Source organism: Lactuca virosa, chromosome 4 (genome assembly GCF_052849685.1).
Source record: "Lactuca virosa cultivar CGN04683 chromosome 4, Lactuca_virosa_CGN04683_v6, whole genome shotgun sequence".
In the NCBI taxonomy this organism is placed as follows: Eukaryota; Viridiplantae; Streptophyta; class Magnoliopsida; order Asterales; family Asteraceae; genus Lactuca; species Lactuca virosa.
Genome location: NC_136429.1, coordinates 6,563,979 through 6,577,116, shown reverse-complemented (window position 1 = coordinate 6,577,116; position 13,138 = coordinate 6,563,979). Strand labels below are relative to the sequence as shown.

The 13,138-nt window shown below is 35.0% G+C and overlaps 1 long non-coding RNA gene across 1 annotated transcript; it reads left to right on the top strand.

The window, feature by feature from the left end:
• Positions 1-8,374: 8,374 nt before the first annotated feature.
• Positions 8,375-11,952, top strand: LOC145169247 (uncharacterized). Its single transcript, XR_013742388.1, has 5 exons — positions 8,375-8,760; positions 9,588-9,646; positions 9,740-11,351; positions 11,433-11,742; positions 11,841-11,952. It is a non-coding gene; the product is annotated as an uncharacterized LOC145169247 (long non-coding RNA).
• The last annotated feature ends 1,186 nt before the right edge of the window (positions 11,953-13,138 follow it).

Below are 13,138 nucleotides of genomic sequence, written 5' to 3'. Positions count from 1 at the left end.
GTATCGTGTTTTATGATCATCCTAATGATTATGGAACCATGTCACAATTGATCCTCTAAGGACACCTTAGTACATTTACATGACTAAGAAGAGATATCGGGAATTGTTGAAATGGTTAAATCAAAAGGATAAATCATACTTCGTTCCAGAATCAAATTTTAGAGCCATACTCTAGTTACTTCAAGTTGTACCTTGAGTGACATGTTCTAAGTAGGTTTATAACACCTCATGAAATGTGGAGTAGAAATGTTTCTTACTCTTGCACATTTGAAATTGGTAGTTGTGATGTTTTGGCTAAAATAAAGACCAACTAAGACCAATTATATGAAGTGTTTCTTGATAAGAACCAGCACTAACTCTTGAATATTTGTTTGTCAAGGAATGTTTCTTGACAGAGAATATTATATGTCAAGAGGTCAGTGGGAGTATTAATGGTATTGAATAGTTTCAACAACTAATCAAGAATAAACCTTTTAGTTATCACTAGCACACGACCTGAGGTTAACAACCTATCGTGTTGACATATTCTTATTTCTGTGCCTATTCCAGTTAAGTTAACTATGGATGTGAGTCCTATGAGTTCTCATTTGACTGCATAAGGCAAAGCACATTGATCAGTGAAAGTACATTGATTAGTGTGGGTGAGCTGCTAAATAACTTGGAAGAAATGGTAGGCCCTTGTGCCACCGGATGGCAAGAAATTGAGATTAAGCAAGTTCAGTCCATATGATTTTGGAATTGTCATAAACCTTGTCTTATGGTAGTGGTTGGAAATAAAAAATTCACGTGGATAGGAACACATACACCATAAAATCTAAGTGGCAATAGGTTTCTCTCTACTTCATGAAAATGATTGTGAGGAAACGCTTTCACTAGTAGATTTTAAAGGATTAAAGTTAGCAGTTGTGATAATTGCGTTCTCAAATTCGAATATGATTACGGCATCCCTTTTCATAGTTCGAATTGTGAGAAATGGCAAATAGTTTGAACATTCGGGACTTATTGCCATAAGTTTTGAAAGGGTTTAGACACACACATAAGCTGTCTAATGAAAGGTGTATGAGCTTGAGAAGTCCATATAAAGACTTATTGAAGCACCGCGTATCAGAAATCTGAACTTTGGTAAGAAAGTCAATAAGTATTGATTTCTAGAAGTCCAGCTGATTTCTGAGTACATGTCAAAGCTAATGGGAGCATAATTGTTATGTTGGTAAGAACATAATTGTTATGCTAGTGGGAGCGTGATTATTATGTTAAGTGTTGCAAGTTATCAATACTATTTATAGGAAACAAAGTTCTAAATTTGCAAAGTTGCAAATTTTGGAAATTTTTTCGCTATAGTAAGGCTTAAAGGAGAGGGCATTTATACTTCATTTTGAATCTAAAAGCTTAGATTGAAATTTTAATCAAACGTAGTCATGGACATATATGAATATCATGTTGAAATGATTCGACATAGGAAATCCAATATATGGAAATATTATAGCAAGAGACTGATTAAGTATCATGTCTTTATGTAAGACATTATGTATCAAATCTCATATGCTTCGGATATAGGATCGATTGAATATGCTATAATATTCACTCGTTCTAATTTTCCAAATGCCTAGGGCATTAAGAGGAAAAAGGATTGGAACTGGATATGACTAAAGTTGTTAAACAACTGTCAAGGATAATCTAAGATTTACCAAAGATTGGTTGCTTGTGGACAGTTGGAAGTATAGTATTAATTTGGACGGACCATATTAACATGTTCTGAATAGAGGTAACTCTTGTTCAGAATTGATAGTCATATGGAAATATGGAAATGTTTCCATTATGGGAGGTGGATGTTAAGATCTATGTGTGAGTTAGTAACTTTAATGCAAGAAGGATGTTCAAGGAATACTCATTGAATGTGAGACTTCATTTCCATGGAATTCTTTTGTAACAAATCTCCAATGGAATGTTTTGTAATATCATTGGCCGAGTCTCTGTGACTTTGGTGCCTAGACATTACAAAAGGATCATTGCATTTAAGTTTAGACTCTAACAAATTCTAGTAGTGGCAAGAATTTGGTATTCTTACACTTGTGGTAAGGATTTGGAATTGTGAAATGAGCATCATTGGAAATGTGCTCAGTTGATCTATTTCACAAGGAAGGGACCATAGATAAACATAGTGTGCATGCTTGGAGCATGGGATGACTATTGTTTTAATTCAAGTATTGAGTTGATTATTCGAAACAGTAAACAATTAATAGGGTCTAATTAATATGGTGATTAAATAATAAGTGTTTTATTTATATTCAAAATTTTTGAGACCATATTGGATTAGGTTATTCTTGTGTTTCACTTTGCATGTTTTACTTCCCGAATAATAAGATTGTTCAAGCATCCACAATCGATCATACTTTGGAAGTAAGTAATGAGGTAAGACTGTCATGAATTCAACTGTAGATTGTCTAAGTGCTTAGACATAGCAAATGTTTGCTGCAGTGTTCGTGAGTACTCCTGAAATAAGAATTTGAGTATTGGATTAAACCTACGCTCGTTTGAATCACTTCATGGATTTTATCATGAGTGATTGTGAGATGATAATATCTTATATTCTTGAAACGGAGACATATAGTTGTTGTTTACAAGTCGGTTGCGCATTGATAATATGTAAACGCATCAATAACTTGATGTTATAAAACGTATTGTTGTGTGTGATTTGATGAGTAAATAGTAGAAGCATATGAGTCGAATTTTATCCGTTCCTTTTACCCTAAATGGGATAAAAGCGATATCTGTGGGCCCCTTGATGATTTAGTGATGACACCCTAAGCGCTTGGCCAAGCCTGGACTGATTTGATTTGTTCAATTTGTTGGTTTTTTGAGCATTCTAACACTCCTATGGTGTACATGCAACCCTATAAACCTTGGATCTATGTTTTCTCTATTATACATGCAAATATTAACTATTCCAAGGTTTCATCCTAACTAGCATATTATGAAGCACCTATACTACAAAGTTCTAGTTAGATGACATACCTTTTGATGTAGCTTGATGTCTTCAAGCTTTAAGAGCTTAGCCCCAATAGTGTGGAAGCCTCAAATGGAATCACAAATCACCAAAACACCTTGGAAGAACTTGAGAGAATATGTATGCACACTAAAATCGGCCCACTCTTATTTTCACACACTTGTGCCAATTTTGTGAGCCAATGACCCCTTTATATATTATGGAGGATTAGGGTTACATCCATGTAAACCCTAATACCCATGACCTTTCATTTACATAGGATCCACGGGTTACAAGCTCCATGGACCATCCATGAAAGCTTAGCCCAACCTAAATGAACTTGGCCCATTCCATATATATAAGAGTCCATATTTAATTAGTTCTTTTTTATCACTTAATTAATTCTAAATTAATTCTTGATCATTACTAATTAAATAATATGATTCCATATTAATATAATAGAACTTATAATATATTAATATAAATCATAAATATACTATTCTCAAAATACTATCCATATAAATTGTGTCGGTGAAGTGCAACCCAAATGGACCATGCCGGGTCGGGTCAAGTACATACCAAATATAGTTATGGACTTAGACATTAATCCAACACAATTGTAGTCTGAGTCAATCGTCATAAATCGGAAATCGGGAAACAAACCTTGGACAAAGAGAATGATTATAATCCATGTCTCATGTCTATACGATATCTTGTAGAATGGAGGAATACTTGATCCCTTATCTAAGGGACACATTACTGATAAGATCAGAGTTCGACATCGACTTCTGAAAGCTACGATTGCTAGTCATATTCTGAAGTCATACTTGCAATAATAGTTATTAGACTTATCTAAGTGGGAGACTGTTGGATTAAGTTTCTAAGCCCATAACTATAACTAGTATGTACTTGATTTGATTTGTAGCATGGTCATTTTGGGTTGCCTTCACTCATGCAACTTGACAGGATAACTAGTGGAGAGAGAGAGAGAGAGAGAGAGAGAGTAGAATTTGTTATATGAATAATAAATTGGTACTCAGAATGATTTTATTAATATATTATAAGATTAATATATTATTTGGAAATCATATTATTAATTAGTATTTAATCAGAATTAATTTGATATTAATTTTGGGATTAAAGGAACTGATTAATAATGGAGGGGCTGTTTTGCATATCATTGATAGTTGTAAAACTGGGCTGATGGACTCCATAGAGTGGAGTGGACGAAATTTATGGGTAGGACCATAAGATTTCGTCCAAGGGCTCTAAAGAGGAGGTCCATTGGATGCTTAAGCCTTAAGCAGGAATTAGGGTTTCCTCCAGAAACCCTAGCAGCCCACAGTTATATAAGGAACCCTCCACTATGGCATTTTTGGCCTATGCAAGCATTATAAGAGAACCCTAGCCGATTTCCTCATCTTTCCTACTCATCCTTTGCATTGAGTGTTTGTGACTCCATTAGAGGTGCAACACTTGGGGCACTAAGCTTTCAGAAGTCAAGATCAAATAAGGATTGTTCTTGTTATTACAATATAACAAGTGAGGTAATCTTCTAACCCTAATATATATATATATATATATATATATATATATGAATTTCGAAATGATATATACTATATCAGGGTTATTGCTTTGGTGTTCATATTTGTATGTTCAATAGAGAAAAACTTAGATCCAAAGCAATTAGGGTTGCATTATCACATAGGAATGTAGATATGCTCAAAACCAATTAGTTTCTACATCAACGTCATCATCTCAGGATGCCCAAACAAAATTTGATTTTTCAGAGTCAGGTCCAGTTGTCTCCGAAATAATTTCCTCAACAAGGCAATTGTTAGGAGGACCATGGTTCGGAATGCGAACTACAGTATTTGGAATGTTGGGAGAAGATTCCGAGGTCTGTTTCAGGTCCAGGGGTGTCAGAGGCGGAAGAAGCGTGGAATTAGGGCATTTGACAACTATTGGTTGAAACTCAAAAATCAGAGAAGAAAAATTGTCCATGGTCTCATGAAGGGGTGACAAAGGTGAGACAGGGGTATCTGAATGTTTGTGGTTCAGAATGTCTCCCATAAAAGTTAGATTTTGTAAGTCCTTCAAGGGACGAGCAATAGGTTTCGGAAACTCGCTTCTGAGACCAGGTGCTTTAGACCAAGGATGAGGAAAATTATGAGTCGTCCTTTCATTTGCTTCAAGAATGTCTACGGAATTGTGTAAAGCATCTATTTTTGCATTGAGACGTTTGTTATCAGAAATCAAAACTTTTCTTTCAGAATAAGTGATTTCACATTAGTCTTTAAGAATGATATATTCATCTTTTGACATTACAAGTTCATGTTCTAAAAACTCTATTTTAAGCTTCTTATCCTTGAAACGTAATATAAGACAAATTAATTCACTCTCCATCTTCTCACTGGCTTCTATGGCTGACTCATAGGCTTTGTAAATGATGTTCATATCTGATTGGATCTGGGTTAGATGTGGTTCACAAGGAGATAAATCAAAATTATTATCAGAAATCATAGATTGTACCTGTTGAACGATGCTTCTACCGGATGGGTCGTTGGTTGCCATGTAGCAGTAGTTTGGCTCAACATCATCATCATCTCCCTCTGATCCAGATGACCAGTAGTTTTCATCACATTTGATGGTTTGTCTAGCCATAAGATACATGTTTCTCCCAGTGCTCACATCATCATCATCTCCAGATGACCAATACCCTTCAACATCTCTTGACACAGTGATAACGAAAGCTTTCTCACTAGCAGCCATCTCTTGAGCTCGACGTGCACAGTATGCAGAGTCCTTAATATTTGGTTTTTGTGGAGCATCTGCCAAGCAGTCTTTGTCAAATGGGTTTGCATGACCATACTTGTGACAAACAATTTTTGGTTTGTCTGACTTCAGAGTCTTGTGAGATTCTGAGGACTGCAACATTTGATTCATGACCTTGAAGCTCATCGAACAGTTGGTAGAGCTTCAGCTTCTTCAGATATCCATTACTCTGAAGACAAGATTTCACATTCCCCCATCCCTTTCCGAGACTGTTAATGAACTTGAGATTGTAATCTAGAGGAGTTCGGACAATCCCATGAGCTATCATGTTGTTGACAACGATTCAGTATCTGTTGGAGGCCAAGGCAACTGATTCACTGGGAGTTGTGGTGAAAGTATTGAACTCGTTGACAACCGAAGTCAAACGCTTATCTTTCATGTTCTTGGATCCTTCGAATAGGCCTTGAAGAGTGTCCCAAATCTCTTTAGCAGATTTTCACAACTTGATGTGCTCAAAGTGAAAAGGAGGGACACCAAACACCATTTCAAAGAATGCAACTTGATCAGCATGCAGCTTCTCGATATCATCAGCAGTAAGGGGTGTTTAGCGTTGTTCTTCCTGTCCCATGAGAGTTGCAGCAGCATCTCTCACATTCATTCTCACAGGAACATGTGGACCTTCTTTAATGGATCTCCAGATAGCTTCACCTTTTTCTTTTCCAAGTAAAAACCTTTCCATTCTGACTTTCCAGTGATCATACTCTTCAAAAACTAGCAATGGGGCACGAGAAGGGCAACCCATGCAATTTTCTATTTGCATTGAATACATTTGTTGAGAATTAGGATCAACCATTGAAACTTAGATATTAGAGCAGAAGTGGTATATACAAAGAACTTTTATCCTAATAACAGAAATGATCAAAATACCAAGGTAATTTCAAATCAACTATAATCTGTTCTTATGGATTCAAAGGACAACCACTCAAGCTCTGATACTAATTGTGAGTTCAAGGAACGATGCACAAGGACAAGGTTTGAAAACTCAAACCTTGAGATAATCAAAAGGTCGATGCATGCTCTTAATTGAGGTTCCAGTCAAGTCTGGTAAAACAAGTCGAGACTTGAAGTAAATGTTCAACAAAGTACACAAGCGTTTAATGAAGAAACTTTGAGTGTGATAAATGTAAAGAAAATAAATGAACAATGAGAATGTTATGAAAGATTTTGATGTGAGAGTAAAATGAAAGTGAAGTAAATGAAGTTTTATCTATCTTTGGAAGAACAATTCGTTGTTTTCTTGTCATTCAAAACACTCCTTATATAGGAAAAGGAGGTACATCGTACAAAATTGTGATACTAACATAGGAGTGGATAATAACCACTTTCAGACATCTGATTATCTAACTTACAAAAAAGGCTAAGTCCTATGAAATGTTACATCACATAAAAGACAAGTATAATAAATGTTCAAACACATGACTGATCTCAGATCTTCATTCTACTTCGGACTAAACTTCATCTCAACCCAAAAGCTTATCTCGGACCACTTCACATCTTGGACTCAAAATTGACTTCGGATCTTCATAACTTGTGATTTCTAGAGGTTCACTTTCAGGTTCCAACAAACTATGCACTCACTTGTTAAAGTGACGACTCGAAATTCGGGCAGCGCTTCACTTCTAACAATTGTCTTTTCCTTTGACGAAACCTAGTATTATTATTACTAATTTTTAGTCTAATATTTATTGCGACTAATTATTAGTCTAGATTCATCATTAAATCAAAGTCTACTTCAAGATCTATCACGTAAGGAACAACCAGGTAGGATCATATCGGAGGTAGGGACCATTTGGTATACGAAGTATACTGTTTGGAAATCTCACTTTAAACACCTCACTAAATGACAGCCTAAACGTCATCCCCGTAAGTAGATCAATTAGTATAATGACTTGGAATCACTGATAAATCTTGTTTATAGGTTCATAATAACGATAATAAACTTAAACATAAGTTACACTTAAAGTATGGTAAGCATAACTCACTTGCAAGGGGGTTTAGCGAGGAACCAGACTCTGCGTGGGCAGAACTTCTAAGCCGAAAGCTCTTCTTCTCGAGGCCTTATGGCGCTCTGGGGCTTGCTACTAAATCCTAGGGAGGGATATAGAAAAGTTCTTAATACCTTGGGAGGTTTGGGAGAGAATTAGTTGAAGAGGTGTGAAGAAAAGAGTGAGAAATGAGCTCTATTTATAGTTGTCAGCTCCTGAGCGTAGGCCTGTCAAAACATGCCACGACACGACAAGAATATACGACATGAAACGAAATTGGGACGGAATCGAAATTTGAATTCGTGTTCGTGCCGTGTTCGTGTTAGTAAAAAAAACACGACGTCGTGTCGTGTTCGGGTTAAAAAAATGGCACTAAATTAGCACGAAATTGACACGAAAGTAACACGACTCAAACATGATTAAAAGCCCACATATAACACAACAATAAAACGAGTTTGAAACGAGATACAACCGACTTATGCTTTTATCAAATAATATATTTGAAAATGTATTTATAATTATTTTAAAGTATATATATTCGTTTAAACGTTTAGAAGTGAAGCGTCTCTTTGGTTTAATAACTTTATAAAATTCCAAGAAAAGTTCCCTCGGCACTGGCAAAAATCAATCAAACGATTCACGATTTCACGTACGCCTCTTCAGTCATCACTCTTCCGAGTTCCGATTCATATTCCATCGGCTCTTCAATTTCCATCCACGATTATAAATTTGAGTAATTGCAGTGCAGATTATGGTTGCTCTGATGTTGTCTAGTATCGTCTCTACCATCTCTTCAATCCTCTACATTATCAATTAACATCAATTTCGAGCATGAACACTGTAGAACACATCGACTTAGCTCTTTAGTCTTCAGAACATAGCGACATAGCGACTGGCTGATTCCTTCATCACAACTATCTTGGCGATTTCTTTTGTTCTTCATCAATCATCACGGTAATGTTTTTCATCAATCAAAATTCCTTACTTTGTGTTCTTTTTTAGTTTAGCATATCGGTCATACAACTATATTTTCTGATTTTCTGCTTGACTTTTACCGCCATCATACAAGTATCAAACCCTAATTCATCTCCTCTTATTATCTTTACTCATTAGTATAAGACATCAATGATGATTCCTTCTGTGTTTTTTTTGCCTAATATGCTCTGATTTATTGTTACAAGGCATCAACGCTGATTCCTTCTTTATGTTTCTTTCTGATTGCAGAATATATGTTTTTCAAAATTCCTTGCTGTGTGTTCTTTTGATTCTATAATCTTGGCTACTTTCTGTTTGAGTTGTTCAATCTCAACTGCCTGTGCTTTAATTGTTGTGTTTTCTGAAAGAAGTTGTTTCAAGGCTGTGATTGTAATAATAATAAAAGTCAGAGTACAACTTCAGTTTTATCTTTTCTTGCCCGACATGCTCTTTACGTTTCTTTCTTTCTGACTGTAATAGTGTATCACTGATTAGATACAGTACCAGTGTATATATCATGTATAACGTATAGTGTATCACTGATTTTGTTTCTTGTTTTTATATCTCTGTTACAAGATGCAGTATCAGTGTATGTATCTCTCGAAAGTTAATGTTATGTGTTCAGATTTTTTTTCTTATTTTGGACTTTATGGTAATATATTTGTTTCTTTTTAACTTCACTGTAAATTTTTTCGAAACTCACTGCTATGTGTTCAGATTTCTTTCTTATTTCTGACTTTATAGTAATACATTTGTTTATTTCCGATTAACTTTCTAATTCTTTTTTGAATCTTTTGGCATCCTAGTTATGAAGAAGGCAAAGCTTGATTCAACAACAGAACATGTTGTAGTTGTGGCTCCACATGTATTTTTACTACCATTTCAACTTATTGCATTTCAGCAAGTTTACTACTCTTGCAATTCATTACATACCTAAATCTTATATTTTCTTTTGAAGGATGTTAACCTCAAAGAAGATGACATTAATGTGGTTGATGTAGATGTTAAAATAGAAGGTGAAGAAGTTCATGTCAAATCAGAAAGAGAACGATGGTCGAAGGTATGGAGGTTTTTTGAAAGACTTTCAATTGGTAATGATGGGAAGGAAAGGGAAAAATGTAAGAAATGCTCAAAAGTATATATCTGTGAAACAAAAAATGGAACATGAAGCTTGCCAGGTCACATAAGAAAGTGTGCTAGGAGAGATACAAGTGACATAGCACAACTACTTATTTTAAAATATGGTGGTTCAATGTCTATGAATTCCACAGTTTTTAAACACGAAAGATTTCGTGAGCTTGTGAGTGAAGCTATTGTCAAGCATGATTTACCTTTTAAATTTGTGGAGTATGAGGGGATTAGAGAAGTATTTCGGTACTTAAATGAAAATGTTATCACGTATACTAGAAACACAGCTAATTCAGATGTTGTGAGCCTGTTTAACAGGGAAAAAATCAGACTTAAGATATTACTGGAGTTAAACCCGGGTAGAATTTCTTTAACTTCTGATTTGTGGTCTTCATCTAACACGAATGGTTTTTTTGTGTGTGACTTGTCACTTCATTGATGAGGAGTGGAAATTGCAAAAAAGAATTTTAAGCTTTCAATATATGCCACCCCCACATAGTGGCATATGCTTAACATAAACGATTTCCACTTTATTGACAAAAAGTTGTTTACTATCACATTAGACAATGCATCAAGTAATAATACTTTTGTCAATCCACTAAAAGGTTAATTGTGCAATGAAGGTGCTCTTCGTAGTAATGGAAATTATTTTCATATTCGGTGTTGTGCTCATGTGCTAAATTTGGTTGTGCAAGATGGTTTGAAAGCTATTGTTGAAGGGATCGTTAAAATACGAGAGTCTATCAAGTATGTGAAGGGTTCTCAAGCAAGGAGAAAGAAATTTATCGATTGTGTGAAATATGTTAATATGAATCCAAAAACAGGTTTGCGTCAAGATGTTCCTACCCAATGGAATGCCACTTATCTTATGATTGAAAGTGCTTTATTTTATCGACGTGCTTTCTTTCATTTAGCACTTAGTGACTCTAATTATTTGGATTGCCCAAGTCATGATGAATGGGGTAAATTAGAAAAGATTTTTAGATTCTTGGAGGTATTTTATGAAGTTACGTGCATCTTTTTTGGAAACAAATACTCCACAACAAACTTATATTTTCCTCTGTTTCTATGGTTGAAAAAACTTTAAAAGAAGAAATGGTAAGTTCAGATAAGTTTATGAAGGAAATGGCTTCCAAAATGTATGAGAAGTTTCCAAAGTATTGGTCCGCGTACAGTGTGATTTTGGCAATATCTGTAGTTTTGGATCCGTGTTATAAAATATACAGTACGTTGAGTTCATTTATAAAAAACTATACGGAAGCGAATCTTGTTATCACATTGATCGTGTAAGGGAGATATTATTTGATCTCTTTAAAGAGTATGTTCTTGATTCACACGTGTCTTGTAAAACTTCAACAGTATCAAGGGGTGATTCAAGAAAGGTTGTGCATGAAAAGAAGAGTGACACGGTGTTTAGTAAAAGCACGAGAGACATGCTAAAGGTAAGAAATTACTTATTAATTATTTTGTGATCTTAACTTAATGTATAATTTTTTTCCTCTTAATAATTTTTTTTTTCACAGAAGTTCACAACTTACGAGAGTACAGAATTTGCTTTGTCTCAAAAGTCACAGTTGGAGATGTACTTAGATGAGCCAAGAAGTGACAATAGATGAGGATTTAGATGTTCTATCTTTTTGGAAAGCAAATCAATATCGTTATTCGGAGCTTGCTTTTATGGCTTGGGATATTTTAAGCATCCCGGTCTCCACTGTAGCTACGAATCTGCCTTTAGTAATGGTGGTCGTGTTCTTAATCAATATCGAAGTTCTTTGAAGCATGACATTGTTGAGGCTATAATTTGTACCAAAGATTGGTTGTTTGCAACTAAAGGTATTTGTTTTTTTTTTACTTTCTGAAAATTTGAATTTGGTGTATTAATTAACTTTTTTTTTATTAATTTTATGTTATGTTTTTTATTTTGTCTTTAGAAGAACTTATCGATGATGTCATGCAAATGGATAACAAGGATATACAAGTTGAGGACGTTTAGTACCATTTTATGTTTTTTTTGTCGTGTTTTTCGTTTTAAGCATGTATTAATTTGAGGATATTAGTATTTTTTTTGTTATTTTATCGTGTTGTTGTGTTTGTCGTTTTTTAAGCATTAATTAATTAAACAAAAGAAAATTTTATGCTACTTTTGTCGTGTTGTCGTGTAAGTCGTGTTTGTCGGTTTTTTAATAGATTCGTGTTCGTGTTAGGAAAAAAAAACATGACGTCGTGTCATGTCGTTTTCAGGTTATGCAAAAACAATTCGTGTCGTGTCGTTTTACGCATATACACGAAACGACTGCCCGAATTGACAGGCCTACCTGAGCGTACTCAAGAATTACGCTAGGCGTAATGGCTTTTTAAGGGTTATGTTGGGCGTACTCAAAATTACGTTGGGCGTAATGTTCCACGTGTCGCGATGTCGTGCAAATCCGTGGGGAAGTAGTGGCCCAGATCTTGCCACGTGTCACTCGCTGGTTAATCCCAAAAATTAATTATCTTCTAAAATCCGTAACTTTTGCATACGAGCTCCGTTTTTGACGTTATTTATATCTATGTGTAGGTATCGACGAGATCTACAACTTTCGTTTAGATTCCGTCAGCTAATTTTGACTTTATTTTTAAACTTATATTTTAACAGGCTTAGACAGTTAAAGTCCATCAAAAATTCATAACTTTGTCGTGCGTCGTCCGTTTTCGGCTGTCTTTATATCGTTCAACATCTATGTGTAGGTATCGACGGGATCTTCTCGTTTAGATTGTGTAGGCTAAGAATCAATCGATCTAAAATTCGATTTCCGAGCTGTAACTTCTTTTAACGAAGTCAGATTTGGACGTTCTCTATATGCACACTCTCGGTTTAACGTCTACTACGACTTTGTTTAGATCGCTAAAGCTAAAAAGTATTTTGTCAAAAATTTACTTTTTACGATACGCGGAGTCATGTCGGTTTAATCACGAAACTTTAACGGGCCATAACTTTTTCGTTATTAGTCGGATTTCAGCGTTCTTTATATGTACGGAATCCTTGTGACAATTACTATAATTTTGTTTAAGATTATTTATTCTAAATAATCTTCTATCAAAAAGTCATTTTTAACGTTTATTATCTCTAAATTGATTAGCCTGAATCTGCGGGCGTTACAGATGGTCCCTGTGGTTTGGGGTAATTTGCGTGTTTGGTCTCTAACTTTTTTTTGAACTCAGAACGTCTCTAATATTTGTTTTTGTTATG